This window comes from Pseudophryne corroboree, chromosome 4 (assembly GCF_028390025.1).
Source record: "Pseudophryne corroboree isolate aPseCor3 chromosome 4, aPseCor3.hap2, whole genome shotgun sequence".
Classification (NCBI taxonomy): Eukaryota; Metazoa; Chordata; class Amphibia; order Anura; family Myobatrachidae; genus Pseudophryne; species Pseudophryne corroboree.
The window spans coordinates 30,662,990-30,682,512 of record NC_086447.1 but is presented as its reverse complement, the minus strand read 5'-3'; the positions used below and the strand labels follow the sequence as shown (position 1 = coordinate 30,682,512).

General features: G+C 37.6%; 36 non-coding genes across 36 annotated transcripts; all 36 read left to right on the top strand.

The window, feature by feature from the left end:
• The first annotated feature begins 316 nt into the window (after positions 1 to 316).
• TRNAG-UCC (transfer RNA glycine (anticodon UCC)) lies at positions 317 to 388 on the top strand. Its single transcript has one exon. It is a non-coding gene; the product is annotated as a tRNA-Gly (tRNA).
• A 428-nt stretch (positions 389 to 816) lies between these two features.
• TRNAE-UUC (transfer RNA glutamic acid (anticodon UUC)) lies at positions 817 to 888 on the top strand. The gene has a single exon. It is a non-coding gene; the product is annotated as a tRNA-Glu (tRNA).
• Positions 889 to 1,316: 428 nt separating this feature from the next.
• TRNAG-UCC (transfer RNA glycine (anticodon UCC)) lies at positions 1,317 to 1,388 on the top strand. Its single transcript has one exon. It is a non-coding gene; the product is annotated as a tRNA-Gly (tRNA).
• A 928-nt stretch (positions 1,389 to 2,316) lies between these two features.
• Positions 2,317 to 2,388, top strand: TRNAG-UCC (transfer RNA glycine (anticodon UCC)). Its single transcript has one exon. It is a non-coding gene; the product is annotated as a tRNA-Gly (tRNA).
• A 428-nt stretch (positions 2,389 to 2,816) lies between these two features.
• On the top strand, positions 2,817 to 2,888 carry TRNAG-UCC (transfer RNA glycine (anticodon UCC)). The gene has a single exon. It is a non-coding gene; the product is annotated as a tRNA-Gly (tRNA).
• A 428-nt stretch (positions 2,889 to 3,316) lies between these two features.
• TRNAG-UCC (transfer RNA glycine (anticodon UCC)) lies at positions 3,317 to 3,388 on the top strand. Its single transcript has one exon. It is a non-coding gene; the product is annotated as a tRNA-Gly (tRNA).
• A 428-nt stretch (positions 3,389 to 3,816) lies between these two features.
• Positions 3,817 to 3,888, top strand: TRNAG-UCC (transfer RNA glycine (anticodon UCC)). The gene has a single exon. It is a non-coding gene; the product is annotated as a tRNA-Gly (tRNA).
• A 428-nt stretch (positions 3,889 to 4,316) lies between these two features.
• On the top strand, positions 4,317 to 4,388 carry TRNAG-UCC (transfer RNA glycine (anticodon UCC)). The gene has a single exon. It is a non-coding gene; the product is annotated as a tRNA-Gly (tRNA).
• A 928-nt stretch (positions 4,389 to 5,316) lies between these two features.
• TRNAG-UCC (transfer RNA glycine (anticodon UCC)) lies at positions 5,317 to 5,388 on the top strand. Its single transcript has one exon. It is a non-coding gene; the product is annotated as a tRNA-Gly (tRNA).
• Positions 5,389 to 5,816: 428 nt separating this feature from the next.
• On the top strand, positions 5,817 to 5,888 carry TRNAG-UCC (transfer RNA glycine (anticodon UCC)). The gene has a single exon. It is a non-coding gene; the product is annotated as a tRNA-Gly (tRNA).
• A 428-nt stretch (positions 5,889 to 6,316) lies between these two features.
• On the top strand, positions 6,317 to 6,388 carry TRNAG-UCC (transfer RNA glycine (anticodon UCC)). Its single transcript has one exon. It is a non-coding gene; the product is annotated as a tRNA-Gly (tRNA).
• A 428-nt stretch (positions 6,389 to 6,816) lies between these two features.
• TRNAG-UCC (transfer RNA glycine (anticodon UCC)) lies at positions 6,817 to 6,888 on the top strand. The gene has a single exon. It is a non-coding gene; the product is annotated as a tRNA-Gly (tRNA).
• A 428-nt stretch (positions 6,889 to 7,316) lies between these two features.
• Positions 7,317 to 7,388, top strand: TRNAG-UCC (transfer RNA glycine (anticodon UCC)). Its single transcript has one exon. It is a non-coding gene; the product is annotated as a tRNA-Gly (tRNA).
• Positions 7,389 to 8,316: 928 nt separating this feature from the next.
• Positions 8,317 to 8,388, top strand: TRNAG-UCC (transfer RNA glycine (anticodon UCC)). The gene has a single exon. It is a non-coding gene; the product is annotated as a tRNA-Gly (tRNA).
• Positions 8,389 to 8,816: 428 nt separating this feature from the next.
• TRNAG-UCC (transfer RNA glycine (anticodon UCC)) lies at positions 8,817 to 8,888 on the top strand. The gene has a single exon. It is a non-coding gene; the product is annotated as a tRNA-Gly (tRNA).
• Positions 8,889 to 9,316: 428 nt separating this feature from the next.
• TRNAG-UCC (transfer RNA glycine (anticodon UCC)) lies at positions 9,317 to 9,388 on the top strand. The gene has a single exon. It is a non-coding gene; the product is annotated as a tRNA-Gly (tRNA).
• A 428-nt stretch (positions 9,389 to 9,816) lies between these two features.
• TRNAG-UCC (transfer RNA glycine (anticodon UCC)) lies at positions 9,817 to 9,888 on the top strand. Its single transcript has one exon. It is a non-coding gene; the product is annotated as a tRNA-Gly (tRNA).
• Positions 9,889 to 10,316: 428 nt separating this feature from the next.
• Positions 10,317 to 10,388, top strand: TRNAG-UCC (transfer RNA glycine (anticodon UCC)). The gene has a single exon. It is a non-coding gene; the product is annotated as a tRNA-Gly (tRNA).
• Positions 10,389 to 10,816: 428 nt separating this feature from the next.
• Positions 10,817 to 10,888, top strand: TRNAG-UCC (transfer RNA glycine (anticodon UCC)). The gene has a single exon. It is a non-coding gene; the product is annotated as a tRNA-Gly (tRNA).
• A 428-nt stretch (positions 10,889 to 11,316) lies between these two features.
• On the top strand, positions 11,317 to 11,388 carry TRNAG-UCC (transfer RNA glycine (anticodon UCC)). Its single transcript has one exon. It is a non-coding gene; the product is annotated as a tRNA-Gly (tRNA).
• Positions 11,389 to 11,816: 428 nt separating this feature from the next.
• Positions 11,817 to 11,888, top strand: TRNAG-UCC (transfer RNA glycine (anticodon UCC)). Its single transcript has one exon. It is a non-coding gene; the product is annotated as a tRNA-Gly (tRNA).
• Positions 11,889 to 12,316: 428 nt separating this feature from the next.
• Positions 12,317 to 12,388, top strand: TRNAG-UCC (transfer RNA glycine (anticodon UCC)). The gene has a single exon. It is a non-coding gene; the product is annotated as a tRNA-Gly (tRNA).
• A 428-nt stretch (positions 12,389 to 12,816) lies between these two features.
• TRNAG-UCC (transfer RNA glycine (anticodon UCC)) lies at positions 12,817 to 12,888 on the top strand. The gene has a single exon. It is a non-coding gene; the product is annotated as a tRNA-Gly (tRNA).
• A 428-nt stretch (positions 12,889 to 13,316) lies between these two features.
• Positions 13,317 to 13,388, top strand: TRNAG-UCC (transfer RNA glycine (anticodon UCC)). The gene has a single exon. It is a non-coding gene; the product is annotated as a tRNA-Gly (tRNA).
• A 428-nt stretch (positions 13,389 to 13,816) lies between these two features.
• TRNAG-UCC (transfer RNA glycine (anticodon UCC)) lies at positions 13,817 to 13,888 on the top strand. Its single transcript has one exon. It is a non-coding gene; the product is annotated as a tRNA-Gly (tRNA).
• Positions 13,889 to 14,316: 428 nt separating this feature from the next.
• TRNAG-UCC (transfer RNA glycine (anticodon UCC)) lies at positions 14,317 to 14,388 on the top strand. Its single transcript has one exon. It is a non-coding gene; the product is annotated as a tRNA-Gly (tRNA).
• Positions 14,389 to 14,816: 428 nt separating this feature from the next.
• TRNAG-UCC (transfer RNA glycine (anticodon UCC)) lies at positions 14,817 to 14,888 on the top strand. Its single transcript has one exon. It is a non-coding gene; the product is annotated as a tRNA-Gly (tRNA).
• A 428-nt stretch (positions 14,889 to 15,316) lies between these two features.
• TRNAG-UCC (transfer RNA glycine (anticodon UCC)) lies at positions 15,317 to 15,388 on the top strand. The gene has a single exon. It is a non-coding gene; the product is annotated as a tRNA-Gly (tRNA).
• A 428-nt stretch (positions 15,389 to 15,816) lies between these two features.
• TRNAG-UCC (transfer RNA glycine (anticodon UCC)) lies at positions 15,817 to 15,888 on the top strand. Its single transcript has one exon. It is a non-coding gene; the product is annotated as a tRNA-Gly (tRNA).
• Positions 15,889 to 16,316: 428 nt separating this feature from the next.
• TRNAG-UCC (transfer RNA glycine (anticodon UCC)) lies at positions 16,317 to 16,388 on the top strand. Its single transcript has one exon. It is a non-coding gene; the product is annotated as a tRNA-Gly (tRNA).
• Positions 16,389 to 16,816: 428 nt separating this feature from the next.
• TRNAG-UCC (transfer RNA glycine (anticodon UCC)) lies at positions 16,817 to 16,888 on the top strand. Its single transcript has one exon. It is a non-coding gene; the product is annotated as a tRNA-Gly (tRNA).
• Positions 16,889 to 17,316: 428 nt separating this feature from the next.
• TRNAG-UCC (transfer RNA glycine (anticodon UCC)) lies at positions 17,317 to 17,388 on the top strand. The gene has a single exon. It is a non-coding gene; the product is annotated as a tRNA-Gly (tRNA).
• Positions 17,389 to 17,816: 428 nt separating this feature from the next.
• TRNAG-UCC (transfer RNA glycine (anticodon UCC)) lies at positions 17,817 to 17,888 on the top strand. Its single transcript has one exon. It is a non-coding gene; the product is annotated as a tRNA-Gly (tRNA).
• Positions 17,889 to 18,316: 428 nt separating this feature from the next.
• Positions 18,317 to 18,388, top strand: TRNAG-UCC (transfer RNA glycine (anticodon UCC)). The gene has a single exon. It is a non-coding gene; the product is annotated as a tRNA-Gly (tRNA).
• A 428-nt stretch (positions 18,389 to 18,816) lies between these two features.
• TRNAG-UCC (transfer RNA glycine (anticodon UCC)) lies at positions 18,817 to 18,888 on the top strand. The gene has a single exon. It is a non-coding gene; the product is annotated as a tRNA-Gly (tRNA).
• A 428-nt stretch (positions 18,889 to 19,316) lies between these two features.
• On the top strand, positions 19,317 to 19,388 carry TRNAG-UCC (transfer RNA glycine (anticodon UCC)). Its single transcript has one exon. It is a non-coding gene; the product is annotated as a tRNA-Gly (tRNA).
• Positions 19,389 to 19,523: the final 135 nt, after the last annotated feature.

Here is a 19,523-nt window from a genome sequence, read left to right as displayed (position 1 = left end):
GCAGATGACTTTTGATTCCACCACTGCCTAATTAAAGATTTGTAAATACATTTTACAAAGTTCACTGAGGTGCCATATGCAAGTAAATCAAAGGTCTTTTCTTTTCTCAGTTTTGATACCACTGTATATCAGTTCAATGGTGCATAAAAACCTTAAGTATGGATGAGCCTAAATCTTGAATTGTGAATGTCATGCAATTTTCCAATTTTGTTTGAATATCTTCCACCAATGGTGCTACAGCGCAGGCTATAAATATCTTTCAAACAGTTGTTGTGATTTCCATATTGGCCACTATATGCTTTAGAAAAGAGCTCAAGCATTGGTGGTATAGTGGTGAGCATAGCTGCATTCCAAGCAGTTGACCCGGGTTCGATTCCCGGCCAATGCATCCTTTTCCTTATGTGCTGTTTTCGCACTTATAGTTGTTGCTTAAGATATGCTCAGATGACAAGGTCCATAGAAAATGTTAAAATCTTTGTAGAAATCATGATTCCTTCTTAGCAGATGACTTTTGATTCCACCACTGCCTGATTAAAGATTTGTAAATACATTTTACACAGTTCACTGAGGTGCCATATGCAAGTAAAACGAAGGTCTTTTCTATTCTCAGTTTTTATACCACTGTATATCAGTTCAATGGTGCATAAAAACCTTAAGTATGGATGAGCCTAAATCTTGAATTGTGAATGTCATGCAATTTTCCAATTTTGTTTGAATATCTTCCACCAATGGTGCTACAGCGCAGGCTATAAATATCTTTCAAACAGTTGTTGTGATTTCCATATTGGCCACTATATGCATTCAAAAAGAGCTCAAGCATTGGTGGTATAGTGGTGAGCATAGCTGCCTTTCAAGCAGTTGACCCGGGTTCGATTCCCGGCCAATGCATCCTTTTCCTTATGTGCTGTTTTCGCACTTATAGTTGTTGCTTAAGATATGCTCAGATGACAAGGTCCATAGAAAATGTTAAAATCTTTGTAGAAATCATGATTCCTTCTTAGCAGATGACTTTTGATTCCACCACTGCCTGATTAAAGATTTGTAAATACATTTTACAAAGTTCACTGAGGTGCCATATGCAAGTAAATCGAAGGTCTTTTCTTTTCTCAGTTTTGATACCACTGTATATCAGTTCAATGGTGCATAAAAACCTTAAGTATGGATGAGCCTAAATCTTGAATTGGGAATGTCATGCAATTTGCCAATTTTGTTTGAATATCTTCCACCAATGGTGCTACAGCGCAGGCTATAAATATCTTTCAAACAGTTGTTGTGATTTCCATATTGGCCACTATATGAATTGAAAAAGCGCTCAAGCATTGGTGGTATAGTGGTGAGCATAGCTGCCTTCCAAGCAGTTGACCCGGGTTCGATTCCCGGCCAATGCATCCTTTTCCTTATGTGCTGTTTTCGCACTTATAGTTGTTGCTTAAGATATGCTCAGATGACAAGGTCCATAGAAAATGTTAAAATCTTTGTAGAAATCATGATTCCTTCTTAGCAGATGACTTTTGATTCCACCACTGCCTGATTAAAGATTTGTAAATACATTTTACACAGTTCACTGAGGTGCCATATGCAAGTAAAACGAAGGTCTTTTCTATTCTCAGTTTTGATACCACTGTATATCAGTTCAATGGTACATAAAAACCTTAAGTATGGATGAGCCTAAATCTTGAATTGTGAATGTCATGCAATTTTCCAATTTTGTTTGAATATCTTCCACCAATGGTGCTACAGCGCAGGCTATAAATATCTTTCAAACAGTTGTTGTGATTTCCATATTGGCCACTATATGCATTCGAAAAGAGCTCAAGCATTGGTGGTATAGTGGTGAGCATAGCTGCCTTCCAAGCAGTTGACCCGGGTACGATTCCCGGCCATTGCATCCTTTTCCTTATGTGCTGTTTTCGCACTTATAGTTGTTGCTTAAGATATGCTCAGATGACAAGGTCCATAGAAAATGTTAAAATCTTTGTAGAAATCATGATTCCTTCTTAGCAGATGACTTTTGATTCCACCACTGCCTAATTAAAGATTTGTAAATACATTTTACAAAGTTCACTGAGGTGCCATATTCAAGTAAATCAAAGGTCTTTTCTTTTCTCAGTTTTGATACCACTGTATATCAGTTCAATGGTGCATAAAAACCTTAAGTATGGATGAGCCTAAATCTTGAATTGTGAATGTCATGCAATTTTCCAATTTTGTTTGAATATCTTCCACCAATGGTGCTACAGCGCAGGCTATAAATATCTTTCAAACAGTTGTTGTGATTTCCATATTGGCCACTATATGCATTCGAAAAGAGCTCAAGCATTGGTGGTACAGTGGTGAGCATAGCTGCCTTCCAAGCAGTTGACCCGGGTTCAATTCCCGGCCAATGCATCCTTTTCCTTATGTGCTGTTTTCGCACTTATAGTTGTTGCTTAAGATATGCTCAGATGACAAGGTCCATAGAAAATGTTAAAATCTTTGTAGAAATCATGATTCCTTCTTAGCAGATGACTTTTGATTCCACCACTGCCTGATTAAAGATTTGTAAATACATTTTACACAGTTCACTGAGGTGCCATATGCAAGTAAATCGAAGGTCTTTTCTTTTCTCAGTTTTGATACCACTGTATATCAGTTCAATGGTGCATAAAAACCTTAAGTATGGATGAGCCTAAATCTTGAATTGGGAATGTCATGCAATTTGCCAATTTTGTTTGAATATCTTCCACCAATGGTGCTACAGCGCAGGCTATAAATATCTTTCAAACAGTTGTTGTGATTTCCATATTGGCCACTATATGCATTTGAAAAGAGCTCAAGCATTGGTGGTATAGTGGTGAGCATAGCTGCCTTCCAAGCAGTTGACCCGGGTTCGATTCCCGGCCAATGCATCCTTTTCCTTATGTGCTGTTTTCGCACTTATAGTTGTTGCTTAAGATATGCTCAGATGACAAGGTCCATAGAAAATGTTAAAATCTTTGTAGAAATCATGATTCCTTCTTAGCAGATGACTTTTGATTCCACCACTGCCTGATTAAAGATTTGTAAATAAATTTTACACAGTTCACTGAGGTGCCATATGCAAGTAAAACGAAGGTCTTTTCTATTCTCAGTTTTTATACCACTGTATATCAGTTCAATGGTGCATAAAAACCTTAAGTATGGATGAGCCTAAATCTTGAATTGTGAATGTCATGCAATTTTCCAATTTTGTTTGAATATCTTCCACCAATGGTGCTACAGCGCAGGCTATAAATATCTTTCAAACAGTTGTTGTGATTTCCATATTGGCCACTATATGCATTCAAAAAAAACTCAAGCATTGGTGGTATAGTGGTGAGCATAGCTGCTTTCCAAGCAGTTGACCCGGGTTCGATTCCCGGCCAATGCATCCTTTTCCTTATGTGCTGTTTTCGCACTTATAGTTGTTGCTTAAGATATGCTCAGATGACAAGGTCCATAGAAAATGTTAAAATCTTTGTAGAAATCATTATTCATTCTTAGCAGATGACTTTTGATTCCACCACTGCCTGATTAAAGATTTGTAAATACATTTTACAAAGTTCACTGAGGTGCCATATGCAAGTAAATCGAAGGTCTTTTCTTTTCTCAGTTTTGATACCACTGTATATCAGTTCAATGGTGCATAAAAACCTTAAGTATGGATGAGCCTAAATCTTGAATTGGGAATGTCATGCAATTTGCCAATTTTGTTTGAATATCTTCCACCAATGGTGCTACAGCGCAGGCTATAAATATCTTTCAAACAGTTGTTGTGATTTCCATATTGGCCACTATATGCATTTGAAAAGAGCTCAAGCATTGGTGGTATAGTGGTGAGCATAGCTGCCTTCCAAGCAGTTGACCCGGGTTCGATTCCCGGCCAATGCATCCTTTTCCTTATGTGCTGTTTTCGCACTTATAGTTGTTGCTTAAGATATGCTCAGATGACAAGGTCCATAGAAAATGTTAAAATCTTTGTAGAAATCATGATTCCTTCTTAGCAGATGACTTTTGATTCCACCACTGCCTGATTAAAGATTTGTAAATACATTTTACAAAGTTCACTGAGGTGCCATATGCAAGTAAATCAAAGGTCTTTTCTTTTCTCAGTTTTGATACCACTGTATATCAGTTCAATGGTGCATAAAAACCTTAAGTATGGATGAGCCTAAATCTTGAATTGTGAATGTCATGCAATTTTCCAATTTTGTTTGAATATCTTCCACCAATGGTGCTACAGCGCAGGCTATAAATATCTTTCAAACAGTTGTTGTGATTTCCATATTGGCCACTATATGCATTGAAAAAGCGCTCAAGCATTGGTGGTATAGTGGTGAGCATATCTGCCTTCCAAGCAGTTGACCCGGGTTCGATTCCCGGCCAATGCATCCTTTTCCTTATGTGCTGTTTTCGCACTTATAGTTGTTGCTTAAGATATGCTCAGATGACAAGGTCCATAGAAAATGTTAAAATCTTTGTAGAAATCATGATTCCTTCTTAGCAGATGACTTTTGATTCCACCACTGCCTGATTAAAGATTTGTAAATACATTTTACAAAGTTCACTGAGGTGCCATATGCAAGTAAATCAAAGGTCTTTTCTTTTCTCAGTTTTGATACCACTGTATATCAGTTCAATGGTGCATAAAAACCTTAAGTATGGATGAGCCTAAATCTTGAATTGGGAATGTCATGCAATTTTCCAATTTTGTTTGAATATCTTCCACCAATGGTGCTACAGCGCAGGCTATAAATATCTTTCAAACAGTTGTTGTGATTTCCATATTGGCCACTATATGCATTCGAAAAGAGCTCAAGCATTGGTGGTATAGTGGTGAGCATAGCTGCCTTCCAAGCAGTTGACTCGGGTTCGATTCCCAGCCAATGCATCCTTTTCCTTATGTGCTGTTTTCGCACTTATAGTTGTTGCTTAAGATATGCTCAGATGACAAGGTCCATAGAAAATGTTAAAATCTTTGTAGAAATCATGATTCCTTCTTAGCAGATGATTTTTGATTCCACCACTGCCTGATTAAAGATTTGTAAATACATTTTACACAGTTCACTGAGGTGCCATATGCAAGTAAATCAAAGGTCTTTTCTTTTCTCAGTTTTGATACCACTGTATATCAGTTCAATGGTGCATAAAAACCTTAAGTATGGATGAGCCTAAATCTTGAATTGGGAATGTCATGCAATTTGCCAATTTTGTTTGAATATCTTCCACCAATGGTGCTACAGCGCAGGCTATAAATATCTTTCAAACAGTTGTTGTGATTTCCATATTGGCCACTATATGCATTTGAAAAGAGCTCAAGCATTGGTGGTATAGTGGTGAGCATAGCTGCCTTCCAAGCAGTTGACCCGGGTTCGATTCCCGGCCAATGCATCCTTTTCCTTATGTGCTGTTTTCGCACTTATAGTTGTTGCTTTAGATATGCTCAGATGACAAGGTCCATAGAAAATGTTAAAATCTTTGTAGAAATCATGATTCCTTCTTAGCAGATGACTTTTGATTCCACCACTGCCTGATTAAAGATTTGTAAATACATTTTACACAGTTCACTGAGGTGCCATATGCAAGTAAAACGAAGGTCTTTTCTATTCTCAGTTTTTATACCACTGTATATCAGTTCAATGGTGCATAAAAACCTTAAGTATGGATGAGCCTAAATCTTGAATTGTGAATGTCATGCAATTTTCCAATTTTGTTTGAATATCTTCCACCAATGGTGCTACAGCGCAGGCTATAAATATCTTTCAAACAGTTGTTGTGATTTCCATATTGGCCACTATATGCATTCGAAAAAAGCTCAAGCATTGGTGGTATAGTGGTGAGCATAGCTGCCTTCCAAGCAGTTGACCCGGGTTCGATTCCCGGCCAATGCATCCTTTTCCTTATGTGCTGTTTTCGCACTTATAGTTGTTGCTTAAGATATGCTCAGATGACAAGGTCTATAGAAAATGTTAAAATCTTTGTAGAAATCATTATTACTTCTTAGCAGATGACTTTTGATTCCACCACTGCCTGATTAAAGATTTGTAAATACATTTTACAAAGTTCACTGAGGTGCCATATGCAAGTAAATCGAAGGTCTTTTCTTTTCTCAGTTTTGATACCACTGTATATCAGTTCAATGGTGCATAAAAACCTTAAGTATGGATGAGCCTAAATCTTGAATTGGGAATGTCATGCAATTTGCCAATTTTGTTTGAATATCTTCCACCAATGGTGCTACAGCGCAGGCTATAAATATCTTTCAAACAGTTGTTGTGATTTCCATATTGGCCACTATATGCGTTCGAAAAGAGCTCAAGCATTGGTGGTATAGTGGTGAGCATAACTGCCTTCCAAGCAGTTGACCCGGGTTCGATTCCCGGCCAATGCATCCTTTTCCTTATGTGCTGTTTTCGCACTTATAGTTGTTGCTTATGATATGCTCAGATGACAAGGTCCATAGAAAATGTTAAAATCTTTGTAGAAATCATGATTCCTTCTTAGCAGATGACTTTTGATTCCACCACTGCCTGATTAAAGATTTGTAAATACATTTTACACAGTTCACTGAGGTGCCATATGCAAGTAAAACAAAGGTCTTTTCTATTCTCAGTTTTTATACCACTGTATATCAGTTCAATGGTGCATAAAAACCTTAAGTATGGATGAGCCTAAATCTTGAATTGTGAATGTCATGCAATTTGCCAATTTTGTTTGAATATCTTCCACCAATGGTGCTACAGCGCAGGCTATAAATATCTTTCAAACAGTTGTTGTGATTTCCATATTGGCCACTATATGTATTGAAAAAGCGCTCAAGCATTGGTGGTATAGTGGTGAGCATAGCTGCCTTCCAAGCAGTTGACCCGGGTTCGATTCCCGGCCAATGCATCCTTTTCCTTATGTGCTGTTTTCGCACTTATAGTTGTTGCTTAAGATATGCTCAGATGACAAGGTCCATAGAAAATGTTAAAATCTTTGTAGAAATCATGATTCCTTCTTAGCAGATGACTTTTGATTCCACCACTGCCTGATTAAAGATTTGTAAATACATTTTACAAAGTTCACTGAGGTGCCATATGCAAGTAAATCAAAGGTCTTTTCTTTTCTCAGTTTTGATACCACTGTATATCAGTTCAATGGTGCATAAAAACCTTAAGTATGGATGAGCCTAAATCTTGAATTGTGAATGTCATGCAATTTTCCAATTTTGTTTGAATATCTTCCACCAATGGTGCTACAGCGCAGGCTATAAATATCTTTCAAACAGTTGTTGTGATTTCCATATTGGCCACTATATGCATTCGAAAAGAGCTCAAGCATTGGTGGTATAGTGGTGAGCATAGCTGCTTTCCAAGCAGTTGACCCGGGTTCGATTCCCGGCCAATGCATCCTTTTCCTTATGTGCTGTTTTCGCACTTATAGTTGTTGCTTAAAATATGCTCAGATGACAAGGTCCATAGAAAATGTTAAAATCTTTGTAGAAAACATTATTCCTTCTTAGCAGATGACTTTTGATTCCACCACTGCCTGATTAAAGATTTGTAAATACATTTTACAAAGTTCACTGAGGTGCCATATGCAAGTAAATCGAAGGTTTTTTCTTTTCTCAGTTTTGATACCACTGTATATCAGTTCAATGGTGCATAAAAACCTTAAGTATGGATGAGCCTAAATCTTGAATGGGGAATGTCATGCAATTTGCCAATTTTGTTTGAATATCTTCCACCAATGGTGCTACAGCGCAGGCTATAAATATATTTCAAACAGTTGTTGTGATTTCCATATTGGCCACTATATGCATTCGAAAAAAGCTCAAGCATTGGTGGTATAGTGGTGAGCATAGCTGTCTTCCAAGCAGTTGACCCGGGTTCGATTCCCGGCCAAAGCATCCTTTTCCTTATGTGCTGTTTTCGCACTTATAGTTGTTGCTTAAGATATGCTCAGATGACAAGGTCCATAGAAAATGTTAAAATCTTTGTAGAAATCATGATTCATTCTTAGCAGATGACTTTTGATTCCACCACTGCCTGATTAAAGATTTGTAAATACATTTTACACAGTTCACTGAGGTGCCATATGCAAGTAAAACGAAGGTCTTTTCTATTCTCAGTTTTTATACCACTGTATATCAGTTCAATGGTGCATAAAAACCTTAAGTATGGATGAGCCTAAATCTTGAATTGTGAATGTCATGCAATTTGCCAATTTTGTTTGAATATCTTCCACCAATGGTGCTACAGCGCAGGCTATAAATATCTTTCAAACAGTTGTTGTGATTTCCATATTGGCCACTATATGCATTGAAAAAGCGCTCAAGCATTGGTGGTTTAGTGGTGAGCATAGCTGCCTTCCAAGCAGTTGACCCGGGTTCGATTCCCGGCCAATGCATCCTTTTCCTTATGTGCTGTTTTCGCACTTATAGTTGTTGCTTAAGATATGCTCAGATGACAAGGTCCATAGAAAATGTTAAAATCTTTGTAGAAATCATGATTCCTTCTTAGCAGATGACTTTTGATTCCACCACTGCCTGATTAAAGATTTGTAAATACATTTTACAAAGTTCACTGAGGTGCCATATGCAAGTAAATCAAAGGTCTTTTCTTTTCTCAGTTTTGATACCACTGTATATCAGTTCAATGGTGCATAAAAACCTTAAGTATGGATGAGCCTAAATCTTGAATTGTGAATGTCATGCAATTTTCCAATTTTGTTTGAATATCTTCCACCAATGGTGCTACAGCGCAGGCTATAAATATCTTTCAAACAGTTGTTGTGATTTCCATATTGGCAACTATATGCATTCGAAAAGAGCTCAAGCATTGGTGGTATAGTGGTGAGCATAGCTGCCTTCCAAGCAGTTGACCCGGGTTCGATTCCCGGCCAATGCATCCTTTTCCTTATGTGCTGTTTTCGCACTTATAGTTGTTGCTTAAGATATGCTCAGATGACAAGGTCCATAGAAAATGTTAAAATCTTTGTAGAAATCATTATTCCTTCTTAGCAGATGACTTTTGATTCCACCACTGCCTGATTAAAGATTTGTAAATACATTTTACAAAGTTCACTGAGGTGCCATATGCAAGTAAATCGAAGGTCTTTTCTTTTCTCAGTTTTGATACCACTGTATATCAGTTCAATGGTGCATAAAAACCTTAAGTATGGATGAGCCTAAATCTTGAATTGGGAATGTCATGCAATTTGCCAATTTTGTTTGAATATCTTCCACCAATGGTGCTACAGCGCAGGCTATAAATATCTTTCAAACAGTTGTTGTGATTTCCATATTGGCCACTATATGCATTCGAAAAGAGCTCAAGCATTGGTGGTATAGTGGTCAGCATAGCTGCCTTCCAAGCAGTTGACCCGGGTTCGATTCCCGGCCAATGCATCCTTTTCCTTATGTGCTGTTTTCGCACTTATAGTTGTTGCTTAAGATATGCTCAGATGACAAGGTCCATAGAAAATGTTAAAATCTTTGTAGAAATCATGATTCCTTCTTAGCAGATGACTTTTGATTCCACCACTGCCTGATTAAAGATTTGTAAATACATTTTACACAGTTCACTGAGGTGCCATATGCAAGTAAAACGAAAGTCTTTTCTATTCTCAGTTTTTATACCACTGTATATCAGTTCAATGGTGCATAAAAACCTTAAGTATGGATGAGCCTAAATCTTGAATTGTGAATGTCATGCAATTTGCCAATTTTGTTTGAATATCTTCCACCAATGGTGCTACAGCGCAGGCTATAAATATCTTTCAAACAGTTGTTGTGATTTCCATATTGGCCACTATATGCATTGAAAAAGCGCTCAAGCATTGGTGGTATAGTGGTGAGCATAGCTGCCTTCCAAGCAGTTGATTCGGGTTCGATTCCCGGCCAATGCATCCTTTTCCTTATGTGCTGTTTTCGCACTTATAGTTGTTGCTTAAGATATGCTCAGATGACAAGGTCCATAGAAAATGTTAAAATCTTTGTAGAAATCATTATTCCTTCTTAGCAGATGACTTTTGATTCCAGCACTGCCTGATTAAAGATTTGTAAATACATTTTACAAAGTTCACTGAGGTGCCATATGCAAGTAAATCGAAGGTCTTTTCTTTTCTCAGTTTTGATACCACTGTATATCAGTTCAATGGTGCATAAAAACCTTAAGTATGGATGAGCCTAAATCTTGAATTGTGAATGTCATGCAATTTTCCAATTTTGTTTGAATATCTTCCACCAATGGTGCTACAGCGCAGGCTATAAATATCTTTCAAACAGTTGTTGTGATTTCCATATTGGCCACTATATGCATTCGAAAAGAGCTCAAGCATTGGTGGTATAGTGGTGAGCATAGCTGCCTTCCAAGCAGTTGACCCGGGTTCGATTCCCGGCCAATGCATCCTTTTCCTTATGTGCTGTTTTCGCACTTATAGTTGTTGCTTAAGATATGCTCAGATGACAAGGTCCATAGAAAATGTTAAAATCTTTGTAGAAATCATTATTCCTTCTTAGCAGATGACTTTTGATTCCACCACTGCCTGATTAAAGATTTGTAAATACATTTTACAAAGTTCACTGAGGTGCCATATGCAAGTAAATCGAAGGTCTTTTCTTTTCTCAGTTTTGATACCACTGTATATCAGTTCAATGGTGCATAAAAACCTTAAGTATGGATGAGCCTAAATCTTGAATTGGGAATGTCATGCAATTTGCCAATTTTGTTTGAATATCTTCCACCAATGGTGCTACAGCGCAGGCTATAAATATCTTTCAAACAGTTGTTGTGATTTCCATATTGTCCACTATATGCATTCGAAAAGAGCTCAAGCATTGGTGGTATAGTGGTGAGCATAGCTGCCTTCCAAGCAGTTGACCCGGGTTCGATTCCCGGCCAAAGCATCCTTTTCCTTATGTGCTGTTTTCGCACTTATAGTTGTTGCTTAAGATATGCTCAGATGACAAGGTCCATAGAAAATGTTAAAATCTTTGTAGAAATCATGATTCCTTCTTAGCAGATGACTTTTGATTCCACCACTGCCTGATTAAAGATTTGTAAATACATTTTACACAGTTCACTGAGGTGCCATATGCAAGTAAAACGAAGGTCTTTTCTATTCTCAGTTTTTATACCACTGTATATCAGTTCAATGGTGCATAAAAACCTTAAGTATGGATGAGCCTAAATCTTGAATTGTGAATGTCATGCAATTTGCCAATTTTGTTTGAATATCTTCCACCAATGGTGCTACAGCGCAGGCTATAAATATCTTTCAAACAGTTGTTGTGATTTCCATATTGGCCACTATATGCATTGAAAAAGCGCTCAAGCATTGGTGGTATAGTGGTGAGCATAGCTGCCTTCCAAGCAGTTGACCCGGGTTCGAGTCCCGGCCAATGCATCCTTTTCCTTATGTGCTGTTTTCGCACTTATAGTTGTTGCTTAAGATATGCTCAGATGACAAGGTCCATAGAAAATGTTAAAATCTTTGTAGAAATCATGATTCCTTCTTAGCAGATGACTTTTGATTCCACCACTGCCTAATTAAAGATTTGTAAATACATTTTACAAAGTTCACTGAGGTGCCATATGCAAGTAAATCAAAGGTCTTTTCTTTTCTCAGTTTTGATACCACTGTATATCAGTTCAATGGTGCATAAAAACCTTAAGTATGGATGAGCCTAAATCTTGAATTGTGAATGTCATGCAATTTTCCAATTTTGTTTGAATATCTTCCACCAATGGTGCTACAGCGCAGGCTATAAATATCTTTCAAACAGTTGTTGTGATTTCCATATTGGCCACTATATGCATTCGAAAAGAGCTCAAGCATTGGTGGTATAGTGGTGAGCATAGCTGCCTTCCAAGCAGTTGACCCGGGTACGATTCCCGGCCAATGCATCCTTTTCCTTATGTGCTGTTTTCGCACTTATAGTTGTTGCTTAAGATATGCTCAGATGACAAGGTCCATAGAAAATGTTAAAATCTTTGTAGAAATCATGATTCCTTCTTAGCAGATGACTTTTGATTCCACCACTGCCTGATTAAAGATTTGTAAATACATTTTACAAAGTTCACTGAGGTGCCATATGCAAGTAAATCGAAGGTCTTTTCTGTTCTCAGTTTTTATACCACTGTATATCAGTTCAATGGTGCATAAAAACCTTAAGTATGGATGAGCCTAAATCTTGAATTGTGAATGTCATGCAATTTTCCAATTTTGTTTGAATATCTTCCACCAATGGTGCTACAGCGCAGGCTATAAATATCTTTCAAACAGTTGTTGTGATTTCCATATTGGCCACTATATGCATTGAAAAAGCGCTCAAGCATTGGTGGTATAGTGGTGAGCATAGCTGCCTTCCAAGCAGTTGACCCGGGTTCGATTCCCGGCCAATGCATCCTTTTCCTTATGTGCTGTTTTCGCACTTATAGTTGTTGCTTAAGATATGCTCAGATGACAAGGTCCATAGAAAATGTTAAAATCTTTGTAGAAATCATGATTCCTTCTTAGCAGATGACTTTTGATTCCACCACTGCCTGATTAAAGATTTGTAAATACATTTTACAAAGTTCACTGAGGTGCCATATGCAAGTAAATCGAAGGTCTTTTCTTTTCTCAGTTTTGATACCACTGTATATCAGTTCAATGGTGCATAAAAACCTTAAGTATGGATGAGCCTAAATCTTGAATTGGGAATGTCATGCAATTTGCCAATTTTGTTTGAATATCTTCCACCAATGGTGCTACAGCGCAGGCTATAAATATCTTTCAAACAGTTGTTGTGATTTCCAAATTGGCCACTATATGCATTGAAAAAGCGCTCAAGCATTGGTGGTATAGTGTTGAGCATAGCTGCCTTCCAAGCAGTTGACCCGGGTTCGATTCCCGGCCAATGCATCCTTTTCCTTATGTGCTGTTTTCGCACTTATAGTTGTTGCTTAAGATATGCTCAGATGACAAGGTCCATAGAAAATGTTAAAATCTTTGTAGAAATCATGATTCCTTCTTAGCAGATGACTTTTGATTCCACCACTGCCTAATTAAAGATTTGTAAATACATTTTACACAGTTCACTGAGGTGCCATATGCAAGTAAATCAAAGGTCTTTTCTTTTCTCAGTTTTGATACCACTGTATATCAGTTCAATGGTGCATAAAAACCTTAAGTATGGATGAGCCTAAATCTTGAATTGTGAATGTCATGCAATTTTCCAATTTTGTTTGAATATCTTCCACCAATGGTGCTACAGCGCAGGCTATAAATATCTTTCAAACAGTTGTTGTGATTTCCATATTGGCCACTATATGCATTCGAAAAGAGCTCAAGCATTGGTGGTATAGTGGTGAGCATAGCTGCCTTCCAAGCAGTTGACCCGGGTTCGATTCCCGGCCAATGCATCCTTTTCCTTATGTGCTGTTTTCGCACTTATAGTTGTTGCTTAAGATATGCTCAGATGACAAGGTCCATAGAAAATGTTAAAATCTTTGTAGAAATCATTATTCCTTCTTAGCAGATGACTTTTGATTCCACCACTGCCTGATTAAAGATTTGTAAATACATTTTACAAAGTTCACTGAGGTGCCATATGCAAGTAAATCGAAGGTCTTTTCTTTTCTCAGTTTTGATACCACTGTATATCAGTTCAATGGTGCATAAAAACCTTAAGTATGGATGAGCCTAAATCTTGAATTGGGAATGTCATGCAATTTGCCAATTTTGTTTGAATATCTTCCACCAATGGTGCTACAGCGCAGGCTATAAATATCTTTCAAACAGTTGTTGTGATTTCCATATTGGCCACTATATGCATTGAAAAAGCGCTCAAGCATTGGTGGTATAGTGGTGAGCATAGCTGCCTTCCAAACAGTTGACCCGGGTTCGATTCCCGGCCAATGCATCCTTTTCCTTATGTGCTGTTTTCGCACTTATAGTTGTTGCTTAAGATATGCTTAGATGACAAGGTCCATAGAAAATGTTAAAATCTTTGTAGAAATCATGATTCCTTCTTAGCAGATGACTTTTGATTCCACCACTGCCTGATTAAAGATTTGTAAATACATTTTACAAAGTTCACTGAGGTGCCATATGCAAGTAAATCAAAGGTCTTTTCTTTTCTCAGTTTTGATACCACTGTATATCAGTTCAATGGTGCATAAAAACCTTAAGTATGGATGAGCCTAAATCTTGAATTGTGAATGTCATGCAATTTTCCAATTTTGTTTGAATATCTTCCACCAATGGTGCTACAGCGCAGGCTATAAATATCTTTCAAACAGTTGTTGTGATTTCCATATTGGCCACTATATGCATTCGAAAAGAGCTCAAGCATTGGTGGTATAGTGGTGAGCATAGCTGCCTTCCAAGCAGTTGACCCGGGTTCGATTCCCGGCCAATGCATCCTTTTCCTTATGTGCTGTTTTCGCACTTATAGTTGTTGCTTAAGATATGCTCAGATGACAAGGTCCATAGAAAATGTTAAAATCTTTGTAGAAAGCATTATTCCTTCTTAGCAGATGACTTTTGATTCCACCACTGCCTGATTAAAGATTTGTAAATACATTTTACAAAGTTCACTGAGGTGCCATATGCAAGTAAATCGAAGGTCTTTTCTTTTCTCAGTTTTGATACCACTGTATATCAGTTCAATGGTGCATAAAAACCTTAAGTATGGATGAGCCTAAATCTTGAATTGGGAATGTCATGCAATTTGCCAATTTTGTTTGAATATCTTCCACCAATGGTGCTACAGCGCAGGCTATAAATATCTTTCAAACAGTTGTTGTGATTTCCATATTGGCCACTATATGCATTCGAAAAGAGCTCAAGCATTGGTGGTATAGTGGAGAGCATAGCTGCCTTCCAAGCAGTTGACCCGGGTTCGATTCCCGGCCAATGCATCCTTTTCCTTATGTGCTGTTTTCGCACTTATAGTTGTTGCTTAAGATATGCTCAGATGACAAGGTCCATAGAAAATGTTAAAATCTTTGTAGAAATCATGATTCCTTCTTAGCAGATGACTTTTGATTCCACCACTGCCTGATTAAAGATTTGTAAATACATTTTACAAAGTTCACTGAGGTGCCATATGCAAGTAAATCAAAGGTCTTTTCTTTTCTCAGTTTTGATACCACTGTATATCAGTTCAATGGTGCATAAAAACCTTAAGTATGGATGAGACTAAATCTTGAATTGTGAATGTCATGCAATTTTCCAATTTTGTTTGAATATCTTCCACCAATGGTGCTACAGCGCAGGCTATAAATATCTTTCAAACAGTTGTTGTGATTTCCATATTGGCCACTATATGCATTCGAAAAGAGCTCAAGCATTGGTGGTATAGTGGTGAGCATAGCTGCCTTCCAAGCAGTTGACCCGGGTTCGATTCCCGGCCAAAGCATCCTTTTCCTTATGTGCTGTTTTCGCACTTATAGTTGTTGCTTAAGATATGCTCAGATGACAAGGTCCATAGAAAATGTTAAAATCTTTGTAGAAATCATGATTCCTTCTTAGCAGATGACTTTTGATTCCACCACTGCCTGATTAAAGATTTGTAAATACATTTTACACAGTTCACTGAGGTGCCATATGCAAGTAAAACGAAGGTCTTTTCTATTCTCAGTTTTTATACCACTGTATATCAGTTCAATGGTGCATAAAAACCTTAAGTATGGATGAGCCTAAATCTTGAATTGTGAATGTCATGCAATTTGCCAATTTTGTTTGAATATCTTCCACCAATGGTGCTATAGCGCAGGCTATAAATATCTTTCAAACAGTTGTTGTGATTTCCATATTGGCCACTATATGCATTGAAAAAGCGCTCAAGCATTGGTGGTATAGTGGTGAGCATAGCTGCCTTCCAAGCACTTGACCCGGGTTCGATTCCCGGCCAATGCATCCTTTTCCTTATGTGCTGTTTTCGCACTTATAGTTGTTGCTTAAGATATGCTCAGATGACAAGGTCCATAGAAAATGTTAAAATCTTTGTAGAAATCATGATTCCTTCTTAGCAGATGACTTTTGATTCCACCACTGCCTAATTAAAGATTTGTAAATACATTTTACAAAGTTCACTGAGGTGCCATATGCAAGTAAATCAAAGGTCTTTTCTTTTCTCAGTTTTGATACCACTGTATATCAGTTCAATGGTGCATAAAAACCTTAAGTATGGATGAGCCTAAATCTTGAATTGTGAATGTCATGCAATTTTCCAATTTTGTTTGAATATCTTCCACCAATGGTGCTACAGCGCAGGCTATAAATATCTTTCAAACAGTTGTTGTGATTTCCATATTGGCCACTATATGCATTCGAAAAGAGCTCAAGCATTGGTGGTATAGTGGTGAGCATAGCTGCCTTCCAAGCAGTTGACCCGGGTACGATTCCCGGCCAATGCATCCTTTTCCTTATGTGCTGTTTTCGCACTTATAGTTGTTGCTTAAGATATGCTCAGATGACAAGGTCCATAGAAAATGTTAAAATCTTTGTAGAAATCATGATTCATTCTTAGCAGATGACTTTTGATTCCACCACTGCCTACTTAAAGATTTGTAAATACATTTTACAAAGTTCACTGAGGTGCCATATGCAAGTAAATCAAAGGTCTTTTCTTTTCTCAGTTTTGATACCACTGTATATCAGTTCAATGGTGCATAAAAACCTTAAGTATGGATGAGCCTAAATCTTGAATTGTGAATGTCATGCAATTTTCCAATTTTGTTTGAATATCTTCCACCAATGGTGCTACAGCGCAGGCTATAAATATCTTTCAAACAGTTGTTGTGATTTCCATATTGGCCACTATATGCATTCGAAAAGAGCTCAAGCATTGGTGGTATAGTGGTGAGCATAGCTGCCTTCCAAGCAGTTGACCCGGGTTCGATTCCCGGCCAATGCATCCTTTTCCTTATGTGCTGTTTTCGCACTTATAGTTGTTGCTTAAGATATGCTCAGATGACAAGGTCCATAGAAAATGTTAAAATCTTTGTAGAAATCATGATTCCTTCTTAGCAGATGACTTTTGATTCCACCACTGCCTGATTAAAGATTTGTAAATACATTTTACACAGTTCACTGAGGTGCCATATGCAAGTAAATCGAAGGTCTTTTCTTTTCTCAGTTTTGATACCACTGTATATCAGTTCAATGGTGCATAAAAACCTTAAGTATGGATGAGCCTAAATCTTGAATTGGGAATGTCATGCAATTTGCCAATTTTGTTTGAATATCTTCCACCAATGGTGCTACAGCGCAGGCTATAAATATCTTTCAAACAGTTGTTGTGATTTCCATATTGGCCACTATATGCATTTGAAAAGAGCTCAAGCATTGGTGGTATAGTGGTGAGCATAGCTGCCTTCCAAGCAGTTGACCCGGGTTTGATTCCCGGCCAATGCATCCTTTTCCTTATGTGCTGTTTTCGCACTTATAGTTGTTGCTTAAGATATGCTCAGATGACAAGGTCCATAGAAAATGTTAAAATCTTTGTAGAAATCATGATTCCTTCTTAGCAGATGACTTTTGATTCCACCACTGCCTGATTAAAGATTTGTAAATACATTTTACACAGTTCACTGAGGTGCCATATGCAAGTAAAACGAAGGTCTTTTCTATTCTCAGTTTTTATACCACTGTATATCAGTTCAATGGTGCATAAAAACCTTAAGTATGGATGAGCCTAAATCTTGAATTGTGAATGTCATGCAATTTTCCAATTTTGTTTGAATATCTTCCACCAATGGTGCTACAGCGCAGGCTATAAATATCTTTCAAACAGTTGTTGTGATTTCCATATTGGCCACTATATGCATTGAAAAAGCGCTCAAGCATTGGTGGTATAGTGGTGAGCATAGCTGCCTTCCAAGCAGTTGACCCGGGTTCGATTCCCGGCCAATGCATCCTTTTCCTTATGTGCTGTTTTCGCACTTATAGTTGTTGCTTAAGATATGCTCAGATGACAAGGTCCATAGAAAATGTTAAAATCTTTGTAGAAATCATGATTCCTTCTTAGCAGATGACTTTTGATTCCACCACTGCCTGATTAAAGATTTGTAAATACATTTTACAAAGTTCACTGAGGTGCCATATGCAAGTAAATCAAAGGTCTTTTCTTTTCTCAGTTTTGATACCACTGTATATCAGTTCAATGGTGCATAAAAACCTTAAGTATGGATGAGCCTAAATCTTGAATTGTGAATGTCATGCAATTTTCCAATTTTGTTTGAATATTTTCCACCAATGGTGCTACAGCGCAGGCTATAAATATCTTTCAAACAGTTGTTGTGATTTCCATATTGGCCACTATATGCATTCGAAAAGAGCTCAAGCATTGGTGGTATAGTGGTGAGCATAGCTGCTTTCCAAGCAGTTGACCCGGGTTCGATTCCCGGCCAATGCATCCTTTTCCTTATGTGCTGTTTTCGCACTTATAGTTGTTGCTTAAGATATGCTCAGATGACAAGGTCCATAGAAAATGTTAAAATCTTTGTAGAAATCATGATTCCTTCTTAGCAGATGACTTTTGATTCCACCACTGCCTGATTAAAGATTTGTAAATACATTTTACAAAGTTCACTGAGATGCCATATGCAAGTAAATCGAAGGTCTTTTCTTTTCTCAGTTTTGATACCACTGTATATCAGTTCAATGGTGCATAAAAACCTTAAGTATGGATGAGCCTAAATCTTGAATTGTGAATGTCATGCAATTTTCCAATTTTGTTTGAATATCTTCCACCAATGGTGCTACAGCGCAGGCTATAAATATCTTTCAAACAGTTGTTGTGATTTCCATATTGGCCACTATATGCATTCGAAAAGAGCTCAAGTATTGGTGGTATAGTGGAGAGCATAGCTGCCTTCCAAGCAGTTGACCCGGGTTCGATTCCCGGCCAATGCATCCTTTTCCTTATGTGCTGTTTTCGCACTTATAGTTGTTGCTTAAGATATGCTCAGATGACAAGGTCCATAGAAAATGTTAAAATCTTTGTAGAAATCATGATTCCTTCTTAGCAGATGACTTTTGATTCCACCACTGCCTGATTAAAGATTTGTAAATACATTTTACACAGTTCACTGAGGTGCCATATGCAAGTAAATCGAAGGTCTTTTCTTTTCTCAGTTTTGATACCACTGTATATCAGTTCAATGGTGCATAAAAACCTTAAGTATGGATGAGCCTAAATCTTGAATTGGGAATGTCATGCAATTTGCCAATTTTGTTTGAATATCTTCCACCAATGGTGCTACAGCGCAGGCTATAAATATCTTTCAAACAGTTGTTGTGATTTCCATATTGGCCACTATATGCATTTGAAAATAGCTCAAGCATTGGTGGTATAGTGGTGAGCATAGCTGCCTTCCAAGCAGTTGACCCGGGTTCGATTCCCGGCCAATGCATCCTTTTCCTTATGTGCTGTTTTCGCACTTATAGTTGTTGCTTAAGATATGCTCAGATGACAAGGTCCATAGAAAATGTTAAAACCTTTGTAGAAATCATGATTCCTTCTTAGCAGATGACTTTTGATTCCACCA